The sequence below is a fragment of the Symphalangus syndactylus genome, chromosome 22, assembly GCF_028878055.3.
Source record: "Symphalangus syndactylus isolate Jambi chromosome 22, NHGRI_mSymSyn1-v2.1_pri, whole genome shotgun sequence".
Taxonomy (NCBI): Eukaryota; Metazoa; Chordata; class Mammalia; order Primates; family Hylobatidae; genus Symphalangus; species Symphalangus syndactylus.
Window position 1 is genome coordinate 20,038,179 of NC_072444.2, and position 18,244 is coordinate 20,056,422.

General features: G+C 51.1%; 1 protein-coding gene across 6 annotated transcripts in view; it reads right to left on the bottom strand.

Moving 5' to 3' along the window:
* The window catches only part of ARHGEF10L (Rho guanine nucleotide exchange factor 10 like), a 159,927-nt gene extending 146,707 nt beyond the window's left edge, over nucleotides 1–13,220 (bottom strand). For 3 of the 6 annotated variants that reach the window (XM_055260735.2, XM_055260736.2, XM_055260734.2), the window contains exon 1: nucleotides 13,013–13,220. The gene's annotated coding sequence lies outside the window, so the exon portion shown is untranslated. The remainder of the gene's footprint in view (nucleotides 1–13,012) is intronic. The other 3 variants (XM_055260740.2, XM_055260739.2, XM_055260738.2) reach the window with 1 other exon arrangement.
* Nucleotides 13,221–18,244: the final 5,024 nt, after the last annotated feature.

The following is an 18,244-nucleotide window of genomic DNA, read 5'->3' on the forward strand; positions in this document are numbered from 1 at the left end:
GAGTTTGAGACCAGCCTGGCTGATATGGTGAAACCCTGTATCTACTAAAAAAAAAAAAAATTAGCCAGGTGTGGTGGCACGCACCTGTAGTCCCAGCTACTTGGGAGGCTGAGGCAGGAGAATCACTTGAACCCGGGAAGCAGAGGTTGCAGTGAACTAAAATCATGCCACTGCACTGCAGCCTGGGTGACAGAGTGAGATTCTATCTCAAAAGAAAAAAAGAGATAGATTGAAACAAGATCATGTGTGGTACCTGGCACACTTCAGGCCTACAGTGGACACTGGTTATTATTTCAATCCTATTGGTCACGTTTCACATTATCTTTACTTTATAGGCGAGGGAACCAAGACTCCAGAGAGGTGAGACACCTGCCCAAAGTGACAGAGCTCATAGCGCAGGGCTCTGTGAAGTGCTCCCCGTCTCCCCCTCCCCCCGCCCTCTGCCTGGCATCTGCCCTCCCCAGCGGGGACTGCCTCCCTCACTGGCCTCATGTGACCTGTTAATCGAATCCTGCACCAGCCCCGTCGAGTTTTCCCATCACTCACTGGGGAGGAAGCAGATGCCCAGCAAACTGCTTAAATAACCCATGCAGCTCTGGGAAAGCCCCAGCCCTGGCTCCCAGCAGCAGCCCAGCTCCTCCTGCCCAGAAGCAACAACTGTTCTCTGAGACTGCAAAAAGGCAATGTTTAAGGCCACACGGGGACCTGTGGACGGTGACCTTCAACTCAAGCCTCCAGTGAGCCCCTCCCTGGGGTTACTCACCATCCGCTTCCACCCCGGGACTGTGGTTGTTTTAGTTAGGAGACCAGTCCTAGCCTGGATGCCCTGGCATGCTGTGCGACCTCAGGCAAGTTGCTTAACCTCTCTGACTCGGGAATCTTTTTGGAAAAGAAAAATGAGCAGAATTTGGGAAGGAGTAAGGAAGCAGCAGGGTTCAGAGAATGACCTAGGAATCAGAGAGCTTTTAACAGCCTTGAAAGCTCTCCCTGGTAACTCTCCTGTCACTTACAGCCCAATCTCTACCCGGAACAAAAGGTTCTAATCCCATTATCCCCTGGCTTGAAACAGTTGACCGGCTCGCAGGGCCCACAAGATAAAGTACAAGCCCCTAGTGCAATGGACAGAGCTCCTAAGCAGCACCCACTGTACCCTCCCTGACATGGTCCTGCTATCCCCTCCTCCGAGCCTCGGCACATGCCTGGATGCCTCCTGCTTCCTGACCTAACTCTGCCTTTTCCACTGCTTGGCTTGGACACTCCCCTGGGAAGCCTCCTCGGAGCCCCTCCACCTGCATCAGGCACCGCCCACCCTTCAGCTGTTGCCCAGCCGCCTCCCTCACCAGATTAAGGGGTGACACACCTTACTCATCTTGGAATCTCCAGTTCCTTGCCCAGTGCACAGCATTCAGTAGGTGTTTAGTAAATATGTGTTGGAAGGAAAGGAATGCAAGGACAGACAAATGAAAACAAATTAACGAAACCACAAGCTTTGGTATCCTCCTCTGCAACACGGGAATGCCGTGGGCGAAGGAGCTGGACTGCCCCCTTTGGTGTGAATCCTCACTCCCCACGCAGTCGTGCACCTGCTGGCAGGTACACTGGGTCACCTCTGGGCCTCTTTCCGCTTCCATAAGGTGAGAAGCATAACAGCACCTGCACCTCACAGACTTATTGTGAGGACCAGGGTTCAATCCTCCCCAAGTGCTTAGTTCAGCGCCCGGCACTAAAGGTAAGTTCCTTGCACCCATCTTCCCCTAGCTCCCAGGCTGCTCCCTGCCCCCGCCGCTCCTCCTCCTCCACCAGACTATAAATATAAGAGGTCCCAGAGCTCACCTCCCTGTGGAGGGATCTCTCCTCCGAATTGTCCCTCTGGGTGGTCACACCTGTCCCATTTATATGTCAAGGATGCCCAAGTTTGCATCTCCAGCCCAGAAGCCCTCACTGCCCCCTTGGACTTCTTTGGGGTCTTTTGCGTTTTTTTTTTTTCTTTTTTGAAATGGAGTTTCGCTCTCGTTGCCCACCCTAGACTGCAATGGCACAGTCTCAGCTCACTGCAACGTCCACCCTCCTGGGTTCGAGCAATTCTCCTGCCTCAGCCTCCTGAGTAGCTGGGATTATAGGCACCCACGATCACACCTGGCTAATTTTTGTATTGTTAGTAGAGATGGGGTTTCACCATGTTGGCCAGGCTGGTCTCGAACTCCCGACCTCAAGTGATCCTCCCGCCTTGGCCTCCCAAAGTGCTGGGATTACAGGCGTGAGCCACTGTGCCCGGCCTACCCTCTTGGACTTCTAACCAGCCTCTCAATGTGAACCTGCCCCAAACCTAACCCTTGGTTTCTCCAAAAGCCATGCTCCTCACTCCCTCTTAACCATCTCCTTTCATGACACCACCACTCACTCAGATACTCAAAAGAAGAATCTAGAAGTCATGTTCCATTCTTCTCTTTCCCTCACCCCTGTGTACAATCCACCAGAAATGCCAGTTGATTCCAGCTGATATATAACCCAAACCCAACACTTTTCTCCTATTCTACTGCCAAATGGGAACCTTTCCTTGCCTTTCCTCTGGTTCCCAGCTCCACCCCTCCACCCTGGCTCTCTACAGCCAATTCTCCTCCCAGCAAACATGGGATCTTTTGCAAAGGTAAATCAGTCACTCCCTGCCCTTGACACTGCGAATGTTTGTAGTCTTGTTTGCTGGACCGTGGGTTATTGGAGTGTCAAACCTCACCTTATCTTTATATCCATCCATCACCCCACAGCACTGAGTCAAGTGCTTCCACATCATAGGCACTCGGTAAATTATTTTTGAATAAATTATTGGGAAAAGGTGAATTTCTTAACAGAGTTATTACTAGCTGGAATCTTGGAACTATATTTCATTAGTAAAGGTATTTATGGGAAGTAGAAAACAAACCTCCGATGGTTTCCTTTTGCACCTAGAGTAACAATCCTAACTAACACGGCCTCTTCTACATCCTCCTCTCCCTGCCATGCAGGCCCAGGCCGTTCTGGCTCAAACAGGCCAAGTTCATCTGGCCTCAGGGCTTTTGCATTTGCTGTAGCCCCTACCCCAAATACTTTTCCCTCAGATCCTTGCAGGGGACGCTCCTGCTTCTTATTCAGGTCTGGCTTAAACGTCTCTCTTCAGAGAGGCCTCTCTGACCATCTGCAGCTAACAAATCCTGTACCCCCACCGCCACATACACCCTCTCTACCCCTCATCCCCAGTTATCACCATCACACCAGTCTGTTTCCTTCACAGGACTTAATGCATAACATGTGGTTACCTTATAAATTTGATGTGTTTGGTTTTTGTCTCCTCCACCACCATATAAGACTCACGAGGCTGGGCACCATGGCTCACACCTGTAATCCCAGCACCTTGGGAGGCTGAGGTGAGAGAATCACTTGAGGTCAGGAGTTCGAGACCAGCCTGGCCAACATAGTGAAACCCCATCTCTACTAAAAATACAAAACTTAGCCGGGTGTGGTGGCAGGTACCTGTAATCCCACCTACTCATGAGGCTGAGGCTGGAGAATCACTTGAACCCAGGATGCAGAGGATGCAGTGAGCCAAGATCATGCCATTACACTCCAGCCTGGGTGACAGAGCAACACTCCATCTCAAAACAAACAAACAAACAAAAAAAACCCACCAGGGCAAGGTTAATGTCAGCTTGCTCACTGTTGTAACTGAAAAGGATCAGAATATGCTATCCCAGGGCCAGAAGTGATGGTTCACACCTGTAGTCCCAGCACTTTGGGAGGCTGAGGCAGGAGAATCATTTGAGGTCAGGAGTTTGAGACCAGCCTGGCCAACATGGTGAAACCCTGTCTCTACTAAAAATACAAAAATTAGCTGAGTGTGGTGGTGCGCACCTGTAATCCCATCTACTCAGGAGGCTGAGGCTTGAGAATCGCTTGAACCCAGGAGGCAGAAGATGCAGTGAGCCTAGACCATTGCACTCCAGCCTGGGCAACAGAGCAAGACGCTGTCTCAAAAAAAAAAAAAAAAATTATTTTGAGCTCAAGGTACTTGAGCAGCAGCAGATGCAGGAAGAGCTCTTTGCCTCCCCTTTTCTGCCTAAAAGCAGGGCACACGTTTCCCTTTGTAAAGGTGACATAAATTTCCATTTGCAAAGGTGTACCCCTCTACCTTACTTTATCTGCATAACAAACCTTACTAAACCACCCTTATCTACCATACATTTCCTAGTCACTTTCCTGAAATTTACTGCCCCCCTAAGAGTCCAATCTTTTTCTTTTGTCTCCTTGCTTCTCCACAATTTATCGCCCTTTGTTAAAATGTTATGTAAGCTCCCAGGTCTAACTGCCTTTTTGGATTTTCATTTCTTTTCTATGGAGACCCCTTACAGTAAAAAATACATATATATAGTAACATTAAATAAAATCTATATGCCTTTTCTCCTATTAACCTGTCTTTTGTCAGTTTAATTCATAGGCTCTATCACAGAACCTAACAGGGTAGAAGAAAAGATATTCCTCCCCTACATGACAAAAGCCAACATTACTAAGCTTTGACCTGGGCCATGCACTACCATGAGCATCCTACTTGCACTTTCTTGTTAAATCCCCATGCCTTATGACACAACTACTGGTGTTATCCCATCTACAGATGAGAAAACAGATAAGAGAAGGGTCAAGTGAGCTGCCCAAGGTCCAACATAGAAAGAGCTCCAGCAGGGAGCAGGGTACCCCTCTACTCTCAGCGTCTACTCCCAGAACCCAACACAGCCTCTCCCTTTGTGGGCCCTAAATAGATACTTGCCAAATGAGCAAATGAATCACTGAATACATGAATGATATGCACCACAATATTGAGAGAGGCTGTCTTTAGGTGGCAAAATGATTTCCATTTTCTTCTCTCTGTATTTTCTCTGTGTTTTCTTCAGTGGTCATGCGATGCATGTATAACTTAAAGTAAAACAAATGCCTATTTCAAAAGAAATTCAAAGGTTGTGGGTAATGTCTAGGTTCAGGAATATTTTTCTTCAATTTCGGGAGACTGTTATTTTCCTACTTAATTTAACCATTGTTTTTCTAGGGAAATTGAATAAAAAGCCCACATTTCCAAAGCTCACTCCAAGTCTGCCCACTTCAAACAATGAAGAGAGGGGAGTAATGAGAGCTGGCTCCCGCCTTGTATGCTAATGGCTGGGATTCTGGGATGCATACCAAGCAGCCAGCGACTAGAACCAGGACTTTTGAGGAGAGGAGGGCACTCTGCGGCCAGGCTCTCAAGAAGAAAGAGGGGTTCCAAAACCCAGAAATGCCACCTCATCTTGGGCCCAACATGCCAACATGGGCTGGCACCATCACAAACCACCTGCACTGCCCTGGACTGGGGATGTAGCTGCAAGAAGGTGGTGTTGGGGCCTGGTCTGAGACCACCCTCTCAACCAACAGGCCGGTGGGAAGATGAACCCCATGGCAGGGAGCTCAGTGCTGGCTCTAACAAAGAGGTGGGCAGACCCTGGGCCTGTGGCCAAGTGGTCAACTATCCTTTCCCATTTTCCATAGCATATGGGCACTGCTGCTAGGGGCTGTCAAAGGCACAGCCGGGCCAGGCCCTGGGAGGGTTGGCGCTGCTCAAGGAAAGACACAGAGTGGAGAGGCAGGACTCTGGGGCGAGCAGAATGTGGTGCTTCTACCTCTTGGTTGCACGACCCTGGGCAAGTTCAACGGAGGCAAAACAGAGATAATGATGCACCCCACCTCTCGGAGCAGCTGAGAATTGAGCAAGCTCCCATGAGCCATGCACTACCAAGGTGCCTGCCACTCTGCAATTATGAGCCATTAGTGTTAGCTCTTTTCTGACACCAGGCCTAGGGGGCCCATGTGGGTACCAGGATTCTATTCTCATCCTTGCCCCTGAGCCACAGGGTAACAAACCCAGCTATGACCAGACTGGGCCTTGCCAACACTGAATTAAAAAAACACACATTAACTCCAAATTAAGAAAGGCAAAGTGTGCTGAGATTCCAGGCATGTGATGAATCTCTCCCTCCTCTCCTCAAAGGGAAAAGGAAAACCGCATAAAGGAGGGGAGCATGGGACTGCAGAAAGATCTCAAGGCCTGCCAGGTTCGAATCCTGCCACTTACAAACACAATGCCCTTGGATAAGTCTCTGAGACTCAATTTCCTCATCGATAAGATGGGAAAATAGGACCTACTTGGAGGATCGGCATGGAAATTAAACGAATTGATGCATGAAAAATATCTGGCAATATAGGCACAAAGTCAAAAAGTTGCCTTTAAGCAAACAAGTTCTCAATTATCTGCCTAAATGAAGGACAGAGGCAGCTTTTCTTTTTTTTTTTTTTTTTTGAGACGGAGTCTCACTCTGTCGCCCAGACTGGAGTGCAGTGGCACAATCTCGGCTCACTGCAAGCTCTGCCTCCCGGGTTCACGCCATTCTCCTGCCTCAGCCTCTCCGAGTAGCTGGGACTACAGGCGCCCACCACCACGCCTGGCTAATTTTTTGTATTTTTAGTAGAGACGGGGTTTCACCATGGTCTCGATCTCCTGACCTCGGGATCCGCCCACCTTGGCCTCCCAAAGTGCTGGGATTACAAGCGTGAGCTTTTCTGGTATCAATTAGCAATGGGGGGAGAATATGAGACCCCTCTTCCCAATTAAGTTTTGTGCTTGATATTAACATAGATTTTTTTTTTTTTTTGAGAATCCACCAGCCACAGATGCAGGGGCTGGAAGAGCAGCAAGCTTTAGGGACAGCAGGAAACTACCAAGAAACCTTAAAGATTTTCAGGGAAGCAGGGTGATCCACACAGCACAAGGCCCCTGACAGGTGAGGTTTGGCAGATTTCCTTTGCTGGCTCCCAGATGATGCTGTGCCTTCTGACTTGAGGAAGGTTCAATGCTTCCCCTGCTCTGTTTCAAGCCCTGCAGACTTTTGATTCACCTGACACTAGAGCCAGACTGAACTCTCAATAATTCATGCCTCTGAGCTTTTGCACATGCCGTTCCTTCTGGGTAGAAAAAACACACATTAACTCCCCTGGGTAGAAGGAGCAGCATGTGCAAAGGCTCAGAGGCGTGAACCGTTTCCCTCTCCCTACCCTATTACCCTACTACACTCTGCACATCCCTCCACTGTATGTAACTGTGCACATGTCCATCTCCCAACCAGAGATCACAGGCTGTACAAGAGCAACCATCTGCCTCTACTCTCTCATGCAGGCCCTGAATCCATATGGACAGGTCATGCCCACTGTTGCCTATGCCAGCTCTAGCCACCCATGTCCTGGACGTCACAACTCCACAAGCCCCAAGCTACTTAACTTGTCCACCGTCTGTCCTCAGATGCCAACTGCTGCTTTTCCTCCCAGATGCCTGAGTCATCCTAAATAGGGTTACTCAATGGCAAAGTTGGCTCTCAATTAACTGAATCTCCTCCTCGTCCTATTTCCCCTCTTCCTGATGCATGGTAACAACTCACGTGCTGGAGTGGAGAGCTCCTGTGATTTGAGGGCAATTTACAACCTCTGTCACCACAGCAGGCCCTGCCCAGCAGCTGCGCCTCAGCCATGAGGACACTAAGATCAGTCCTGGAGCAGCATCACACTAGAATGTAAGTTCAAAGGGAGGGACTGAGTTGCTCATTGCTGGATTCCCCGTGGTGTGCTGGTAAACAGGCTCTTCAGGGGAAAAGATTCTGATTTGCAGTGTTTGCCAATTTCTGTGATATAAATACTCTCACTGTGGCCAATTTCAAGCTGCCAACATGACATCACTGAATGGAGTTGAGATATGCAGTAGCACACCACTACGTACATTACACACACACCCACACCCACACTCACACCCCTGATGTGGTTTGGCTGTGTCTCCACCAAAATCTCATCTTGAATTGTAGCTCCCATAATCCCCACGTGTCGTAGGAGGGACATGGTGGGAGGTAATTGAATCACTGGAGCAGGTTTTCCCCATGCTGTTCTCATGATAGTGAATAAGTCTCCCAAGACCTGATGGTTTTCTAAAGGACAGTTCCCCTGCACAGGCTCTCTTGCCTGCCACCATGTAAGACGTGTCTTTGCTCCTCCTTCACCTTCTACCATGATTGTGAGGCCTCCCCAGCCATGTGGAACTGTGAGTTTATTAAACCTCTTTTTCTTTACAAATTACCTAGTCTCGGGCATTTCTTCACAGCAGTATGAAATTAGCATTATGAAAAAGAACTAATACACCCCCCAACACACACACACACACACACACACACACACACACAGCAGCAGCAAATAACCACAAAAGCACAGGTAATAATAGGATAAAATAATTAGGAAAAAAATTTGAGTATTTATTACTTTATAAAACATAATTTACAGGCTGGGCACGGTGGCTCACACCTGTAATCCCAGCACTTTGGGAGGCTGAGGTGGGCAGATCACCTGAGGTCAGGAGTTTGAGACCAGCCTGGGCAACATGGTGAAACCCAGTCTCTACTAAAAACACAAAAATTAGCCGGGCATGGTGGTGGGCTCCTGTAATCCCAGCTGCTCAGGAGGCTGAGGCATGAGAATCGCTTGAATGTGGGAGGCAGAGGTTGCAGTGAGCCGAGATCATGCCATTGCACTCCAGCCTGAGCAACAAGAGCCAAAATTCCATCTCAAAAAAAAATTATTGTTATTATTATATATATATATGTATAAAATTTATGGCCAGGCACAATGGCTCATGACTGTAATTCCAGCACTTTGAGAGGCCAAGGTAGGTGGACCACCTGAGGTCAGGAGTTCAAGACCAACCTGGCCAACATAGTGAAACCCCATCTCTACTAAAATACAAAAAATTAGCCAGCTGTGGTGGTGGGTGCCTGTAATCCCAGCTACTGTAATCCCAGAGGCTGAGGCAGGAGAATCACTTGAACCCAGGAGGTGGAGGCTGCAGTGAGCAAAGATCATGCCATTGCATTCCAGCCTGAGCAACAAGAGTGAAACTCCATCTCAAAAATATATAATAATAGCCAGGCACGGTGGCTCATGCCTGTAATCCCAGCACTTTGGGAGGCTGAGGCGGGTGGATCACCTGAGGTCAGGAGTTTGAGACCAGCCTGGCCAACATGGTAAAACCCCGTCTCTACTAAAAATACAAAAATTAGCTGGGCGTGGTGGCGGGCACCTGTAATTCCAGCTACTCAGGAGACTGAGGCAGGAGAATCACTTGAAACCGGGGGGCAGGGGTTGCAGTGAGCTGAGATTGTACCACTTCACTCCAGCCTGGGCAAAAGAGCGAGACTCTGTCTCAAAAAAAAATATATATATATATACACACACACACACACACACACATATGTATGTCTGTATATATATATAATTTACTTAATGATGAATGTATATACTCAAAAAAAAAATTTTTTTTTGAGACAGAGTTTTACTCTTGTCCCCCAGGCTGAAGTACAATGGCACAACCTTGGCTCACCGCAACCTCCGCCTCCTGGGTTCTAGCAATTCTCCTGCCTCAGACTCCCGAGTAGCTGGGATTACAGGCATGAGCCACCACACCCAGCTAATTTTTGTATTTTTAGTAGAGATGGGGTTTCACCATGTTGGCCAGGCTGGTCTCGAACTCCCGACCTCAGGTGATCTGCCTGCCTCGGCCTCCCAAAGTGCTGGGATTACAGGCATGAGCCACCGCGCCTGGCCTCAAAATTTTTTATAATGGCTGTTTAGCAACCGGGTCATAAAATTCCTAAAATTTAGCAATCAGCTCTTATGTGTAGGTATGAGCTGGCTCCCAACTCACCACTGCCCAGGACCCAGCAGAGGCTCTGTAAGGAATGTCATCAGACCAGGGTCCTGAAAGAAAATGGCTCTGATGCCCTCCACTGAGGTAGAGAGAAGAAGAACTCTCTGGGACACTGCAAGGAAGGGGCTGAGCTGGGCCCAAGGTGGCACCGTGGGGTGGAACAACTTTGGCACACTCAGTTGTTAAAGAGCCTGATTCTCTCCTGGACTTTAGACCCCTTGAGGGCAAGAACAGTGGCTCATTCACCATTGTCCAGCCGGTTGACAAGAATACAAAAGGCACTAGAGACAGTTGTGCAGAGAAAGCAAGGACTGAGTGGCCAGGGAGTCCCAGGCTGAGTGCTGGCTCCTTCGCTGATTTGCTTCAGCAGTGACCTTTGGCAGTCACTTAAATGCTGTATGCTCATCTTCCTCATATGTAAAATGGGTATGAACCCATCTCCCTGCCTAATTACTAGGGTGTTGTCAAAACAAAGAGATAGCAGATATGAAAGTGCAATATAAATACACGTTGTTATCTTATCATGGCATATATATCACTTACTTTATCTTTTCAAAATTAATCTAAGAAGATTACATGTATTCTTTCCACTCTGTTCCTTCTCAGTGTATAAGAGGTATATGCTTAAAGCATCTAGCCCAGCACCTGGCACTCAGCATATATTATAAATGTCTGTTAATTAATATAGTATTTCCCCAAGTAACAGTACACTTTCCTCATATATATATATTTTAAGACAGGGTCTCCCTCTGTCACTTAAGCTGTAGTACGGTGGCACAATCATAGCTCACTGCAGCCTCAAGTGATCCTCCCATCTCAGCCTCCTGAGTAGCTGGGACTACAGGCGTGCACCAGCACATCCAACTAATTTTTAAAATTTTTTGGAGAGACATGGTCTCCTGTGTTGCCCAGGCTGGTCCCAAACACCTGGGCTCAAGTGATCCTCCCACCTGAGGCTCCCAAAGTGCTGGGATTACAAGCGTGAGCCACCATGCTCAATCTTCTTTTTTTTTTTTTTTTTTCTTTTGAGATAGTCTCATTCTGTTACCCAGGCTGGAGTGCAGTGGCATAATCTTGGTTCACTGTAACCTCCGCCTCTGGAGTTCAAGAGACCCTCCCACCTCAGCCTCCCAAATAGCTGGGATTACAGACGTGCACCACCACACCCGGCTAATTTCTGTTTTTGTTTTTGTTTTGAAATGGAGTTTCGCTCTTGTCACCCAAGCTGGAGTGTAATGGTGTGATCTCCACACACTGCAACCTGCATTTCCCGGGTTCAAGCAATTCTCCTGCCTCAGCCTCCCGAGTAGCTGGGACTACAGGCATGCGCCACGATGCCCAGCTAATTTTATATTTTTAGTAGAGATGGGGTTTCACCATGTTGGCCAGGCTAGTCTTGAACTCCTGACCTCAGGTAATCCGCCCACCTCAGCCTCCCAAAGTGCTGGGATTACAGGCATGAGCTACTGAGCCTGGCCATAATTTTTGCATTTTTAGTAAAGACAGGGTTTCACCATGTTGGCCAGGCTGATCTTGAACCCTTGACCTCAAGTGATCCCCCCAATTTGGCCTCCCAAAGTGCTGGGATTACAAGGGTGAGCCACCACACCCAACCTCCTCTTATACTAACCTGGTACCTGGGCCCCAGAGCAGTCCACCAGCTTTCCCTCCTCCCCAGACTCCTCCAGAGTTAAAACTTGAAACAGAATTTGGGAACCATTAGTTAGTGGACATTCATTTATTCAGCAACTATGTGTATGCACCCACTATGCACCAGGCACTGTTCTGAGCTGTGATCAAGGACAGACATGGTCCCTGCTCCACTGGAAGTCCGTAAAAAAGCCCCTCACCCCCACGACTGGGGCAGGAACCCTCAGAGCACTGGGGCTAGCCTGGCTCGCTGGAAAGGAAGTAGCTCCCGAGTGAGAAATCAAAGAGGTGAAGGTTGGGACCCACTTCCTGGATAGAGAGAATAGCCCACAGAGGCTCTTTGGCGGAAGGGGAAGGGACAGGGGGCCTCAGGAAGGCAAGCGCCTGGGGACAGAGCGAGCATCAGATTCGGGCACCCCAGGAAGCCTTCCTTACAGGAGGGTTCTGAGCTTCAGCCTGAGGGCCCGAGGAAGGGGAACGGCAGTCCCCAGCCCACAGTCACAGGGAGCTTGGAGATTTCCGGAGGCTGACCCGCTTTCTAGTCTGTGTGTCCAGGGCCTGAACACCGTGGGGGGCACAGTGTTCGGCGGATGCTGGGAAGAGCTATGCATTTTAATGAGCCCGCACAACCTGCCCTCTCTCCCCAGAATCCGAGGAGGAGCAGATGGGACTCCCGGCAGGTGGGACGTGGCTTCCCAGTAGCATCCGTAAGGGAGGCCAAGGAGTCTGGGGCAGCTACTGAGCTCCAAAGCCAGTGGGAAAGTGCAGCCCACCAGCCACCACCTCTCTGCTTGGCACTGATGCAACGCAGGGCCTCCTGGCTTTCAGGGCCAAAGGAAGATTCGAGACCCCCGCCCCAGGGCCCCGCTTTGGGAAAGAGAGGAAGAATTGTCCCCATGCCCCCTACAGTCAGGCCTGCGCTCCCTCTCAGAGGCCATCGCAGGGACTCCAGGGAGGCTGGTCTTCATCTAAGGCCCTCCCTGACACATATCCCTGTCCCAGGGAGGATCCAGGACTGGCAGCTCCGCAGCCACGGCCTCCGGCTGACCCGACATCCTCTCCTCCCACATTCTCCTCCTGCAGGAGGCCGTCCCGTTCCGCCTCTGGGCGGGGGTCCAGGGTGGGAGAGGCTGACTCACCACAGAGGCGACAGGGGCACTCCCTGACTTCACCCGATCCCAGGGACCCCCAAGGTCAGCGCAGGAGGAGGTGGACCACAGGGGAAAGTGAGGCACAGTGTGGGGGTGGGGGTTCCCAAACTGTCCTGACCCCAACCGGCTGGAGGCCACACACACGCACACACACACACAAGCTGAAGCACAAAGGCCACTCGCCCTAGTAACACCAGAACTCCAGTGACACAAGGAGAGACCCACAGAGAGGGAAGACGCGGGCTCGGGGCTCTCACACCCAGACACAGGGACACAGCGGCGGACACGGCCCCCGCCGGCCCACGGCGACACGCCCGGGACACCCAGAGGACCCTGGCGCCTGGAGCGCCTCCCGCGCACTCGCAGACTCGGGGACACGCGAGGATCCCGCGGAGGCAGGGCCCCCGCGCTCACTCACCCGCCTCGGCTGCCCGGGCCCGCGCCTTTGTCGTCCGCGCCGCTCACAAAGGCGCCCGGCGGCCGGCGCCGCGCCTCCAGCTCCGCAGGCCGTCGCAGGCGCCCATGGCCGGGACGGCGCCCCCGCCGCCGCCGCCGCCGCCGCCGCCGCCGCCGCCGCCGCCCGAGCCAATGGCCGCGCCGCCCGCCCGCCGGCCAGGTCCGGGCCCGCCGGAACTGCGCCCGCGCCCGCCGCGCTCCGAGGCCTGGTCCCGCCGCCGCCGCCGCCGCCGCCGTGCGCGACGCGGCGCCGCCCCCGCCCGCCCGGTCCCGGGGCGCCGCGGCTGAGGTCACCGCTTAACCCCTGGTGGCCGGGGCCGCGGCCGCCGCGCCCCCTCCCTGCTCCGAGCGCGCCGCGAGGGAGACGGGGCCTCCCCCCACCCGCTGCGACCCCCCCAGCGGTCCCGGCAGCCCACCGGCCCCCCACAGTACAGGGGGAAACTGAGGCCCGCGGGGATGGGGCCGGGCCCCGGCCACATGGCGACTTCCTCGCCCCTTCACCCACCCCAGGGTCCCCGCTTCCCGCCTCCCGGTTCTCCTTCCCCGGTTCTCCCGCGGGGAGATCCCGCAGGCGCGCAGGATGCCGGCTTCTCCTCCCCCGCTTCAATATTTTGCCCTGAGGTTCCCCCAAAGGGGTGAGAGATTCCTGGGCCGGCCCCAGGGGAAACCCTAGACTTATGACCTGCCCCTCAACCAGTCTCGGCGGCCCCCTACTGCCCATCACCCCCGCCATGGCAACATGGGGAACCTTGCAGCTATGCACCCTAACCTCCAAGAACGACCCTGGCGGGTTTAGGCATTGGCGGCTTTGAGACCAGCAACACCCCAGTGATGTAGCCCCATTTTCCCCAGGAGAAAACTGAGGCTCAGAACTGAGAGTAACTTGGCAAAGCTCACTGAGCAGCAAAGTGCTGAGACTGAGATCCTAGCACTCCCCTGCCTTTGCAGCTACAAAGCTGCCAAACACTAGGTACTCCCTCCTGAAATTCCAAAGAGGGCCTCTGGATATGATGCAATTAATTACAGTTATCAGGTCATTAATTAAGATTATCCGCGTTGTTGTTAAACACTCCCCCGCTACCTCTCTATTTGCAAGGAAATTCACACGCGGGCTTATCAGCAATTACTCCCGGGTTGATAATGATAAGTTCTGCAGCCTCCAAAGGGTACAGGTGCACGTAGGTTGAAATCATTTTCAGCTTGTGTTCCTTACAGCCTACAGCCGGCAAAAACATTTTTTTGTTTGTTTGTTTTTACTACTCCCTATTTGTCAGGCACCAGCCTCAGGGGCTACCAGTGAGACAAGGAACCAGACAGACCCCAGCCCCGCCCCCTTGGAGCTCATAGGCTTAGGAGAAGACACAGATAAACAGACGGCTACAGTGCAGTGAGACAAGCCACACAGGCCACGCTCTGAAATCATCTTATTCACCGACTCGTTGGTTTGTTTATTGTCCCTCTCGACACAAGAACATAAGCACCACAGAGTTGTCCTGAGCCCCAGGCTAGGGCGACACTGGCTCATAGTTTAAGTAGGCAGTAGATATTCTTTGAGCATTTTTGCTCTGTTCCAGACATCGTTCTAGGCATGCAGGAGACATCAGTGAACACAACAGGCGTGGCCCCTGCCCTGATGTGAATAAATGATGGCAGGACAGCAGACAGGAGAGGTTTGGGGATGCTAGCAAAGCAGGAAGAAGACTTCAGATAGATGTCCATTGAGTGACCTCAGGCTCATGGCATTAAGCTTTGGACCAGAACATGGACTTTTGGGTCCTGCTGTCATAGCCAGAGCCAAGTACATGTCCCAGACTGGCATGGCAGTCTTTCACAATGTACTCCAACCCCTTCCTTGGCTGTTTTTTTTCTTTTTTTTTTTTTTTTTTTTAAGAGACTGGGTCTTGCCCTGTGGCTCAGGCTGGCACAATCAGCTCACTGTAACCTCAAACTCCTGGGTTCAAGCAATCCTCCTGCCTCAGTCTGTGAGTAGCTGGCACTACAGGTGCGGGCATGGTGGTGCCTGTAGTGCCTATATTGCCAGGTACCCATGCCTGGCTAATTTTTTTTTCTTTTCTTTTCTTTTTTTTTTTTTTTTTTTTTTTTGGTAGAGATGGTGGTCTTACTATGTTGTCCAGGCTGGTCTTGAACTCCTGGGCTCAAGAGATCATCCCATCTTGGCCTCCCAAAGTGCTGGGATTACCGGTATGAGTCACCGTGCCCGGCCTCCTTTATTATCTTACTTCCCATCTGATCCCGAAATGTCTGACTCCTCCAGCTCAGGATGCCCCTACCTTCTTTGGTTGTACTAAGTCTTACCCTCCCCTCCGAGAACCAACACAAGGCCCAGAATCTCCAGGAGGCCTTTTCACGTGGCCTCCTCCATTCCCTGACCTCCCCCTCCTCTGAGCTCTATAGCACTTAGTCCTTTTGTTATAAGTTGGCTCTGGGTGCATAACTGATTTGACCCATCTAGCTTGAGGGCAGCTATAATACAGCTTTGAGGGCAGGGGCCATGCCCCAGACCCCCGTTGTGCTCCCAGAGCCCAGCACAGGTTAGGGGCACACTCTTTAGGAGGATCTTAATGGATTCTAAAGGACACCCTAGAACCCTTATCAATAGAACCCTCTGGGTCTAGGGTTCCAAACCACCTGCTCATAAAACAAATTGAGTCTGCAAAGCATTTTGTTTTGCCCACAGTGGTTTTGTTGTTGTTAGTTGCCATCATTTAATCATTGGGAGATTTCCCATAAAAAGTCAGATTGCAGCCAGGAGCAGTGGCTCATGCCTGTAATCCCAGCGCTTTAGGAGGCAAAGGCAAGAGGATCGCTTGAGGCCAGGCATTTTAGACCAGCCTGGGCAACATAGGGAGACCCCTGTCTCTACAAAAATAAAATAAAATAAAATAAAATAAAATAAAATAAAATAAAATAAAAATCTAGCCAGATGCGGTAGTGCATGCCTGTAGTCCCAGCTACTCAGGTGGCTGAGGTGGGAGGATCACTTGAGCCCAGGAGTCTGAGGCTGCAGTGAGCCATGATCCCACCACTGCACCCCAGCCTAGGCAACAGCATGACCCTGTCTCTGAAAAAAAAAAAAAAAGTTAAAAGCCAGATTTCTAGCTCCTCTTAACAAATCTGAAGATCTGATAATGCCAGGTCCACATTCCCCCAGGGCCACACTCTGCAGGGCCACAGGAGTTGTGGCCCTTTAGACACAACTGTGCTCTCCACTTGTCAATGTCACTCCCAGCCCTCTGTCACTCTTCTGATTTAAGGCCCCTGCTCTGTGATTTAGTGTTTTGATTTCATTTTCCCTCTACTCTCCACTTTGGTGAGAAAGAGTCACATCACAAAACATATACTGGAAAACAAACCTGCAGCCCTCACAGTCCAGGCCAGCCCTCAGCAGGCCACATCCTCACGTAATCTTGCCCTCTTGTCATGCACCCGCCTCTTCACTCTCACTTCCCCAGAAGCACATTCTTTTTTTTCTTTTTTGGAGATAGAGTCTTGCTCTGTCACTGAGGCCAGAGTGCAATGATGTGATCTCGGCCCACTGCAACCTCTGCCTCCCAGGCTTAAGTGACCCCCCTACCACAGCCTCCTAACTGAGACTACAGGTGCGCACCATCATACCCTGCTAATTTTTGTATTTTTTTGTAGAGATGGGGTTTCACCATGTTGCCTAGGCTGGACTTGAACTCCTGGGCTCAAGTGATTCTCCTGCTCTGGCCTCCCAAAGTGCCGGGATTATTACAGGTGTGAGCCATTGTGCCCTGCCCCAGCTGCACATTCTAAGCTCCACAGCACAAATGAATGCACAGGTGTTTCTCTGAGCCTTTGCCCTCGGCTGGAATGCCCCTGACTACTCCATCCCCCGGACACTATGGTTAACTGCTTGTTAGTGCTGTCAACATAAATAGCACCTTCTCAGGGAGCTCTGTCCAAGGACTCCCACACTGGGTCCCAGGACCCTACCTACAGCCTGCATTCCCTGGTCAGTGTGCCCAACCTACCATACGTGGTGGCATGTTTGCCCCATGTCTCCCCCCCCGGACTGTGAGTCCACGGAGGCTGGACTCTGTTGTCTCATTCCGGGTGGTATCCCCAGCACCTGCTCCAGACCCTGGTGCAGCATAGACACGAGACAAATATGTGCTGAATAGATGAGTGGATGGGTTTCAATAGCCACAAAAGGAACAAAAAGGATTTCTGGGAACATTTCCATGTCCCAGAACATTCAATTAACCAGAATTACCCACTCACTGAGCACTCTGGTGAGGGCAGGATTTATTGTGTAAGCAAAATCATCAATGATACATTACATCTGGATGGGACTCAAGAGTCTGTCCTCCTTGTCTCCACTGCTGACCTGGGAAAGAGAGGATGAGGGCGTACAGGGGTGGTATTTCCCCGGTCAGAGAGGTTAGGTGACTTGTCCAAGGTTGCTTAGCAATCTGGTGGCAAAGCCAAGATGGGGACCCAGGGTCCCCGCCGCTGCCTCCCAGTCTGGCCCCACTCCCACCAGTCAGCTCCATAGTGCAGGGGTCCCCAACCCCCAGGCCATGGATCAGAACCAGTGTGTGGCCTGTTAGGAACCAGGCCACACAGCAGGAGGTGAGTGGCAGGCAAGCAAGCTTCATCTGTATTTATAGCCACGCCCATCACTCACATTACCACCTGAGCTCTGCTTCCTATCAGATCAGCAATGGTGGCATTAGATTCTCAGAGGACCACAAGCCCTGTGGTGAACTGTGCATGTGAGGGATCTAGACTGCGTGCTCATTATGAGAATCTAATGCCTGATGATCTGTCACTGTCTCCCATCACCCCCAGATGGGACCATCTGGTTACAGGAAAACAAGCTCAGGGCTTCCGCTGATTCTACATTATGGTGAGTTGTATAATTATTTCATTATATATTACAATGTAATAATAGAAATAAAGTGCACAATAAATGTAATGCGTTTGAATCATCCCAAAACCATCCCCCCAACCCATCCATGGAAAAATTGTCTTTCACATCCATGAAACCAGTTCCTGATGCCAAAAAGTTTGAGGGCCTCTGCCATAGTAGATCAAACAGAAAGTGGCCGGGCATGGTGGCTCACACCTGTAATCTCAGCACTTTGGGATGCCAAGGCAGATGGATCACCCGAGGTCAGGAGTTTGAGACCAGCCTGACCAACATGGC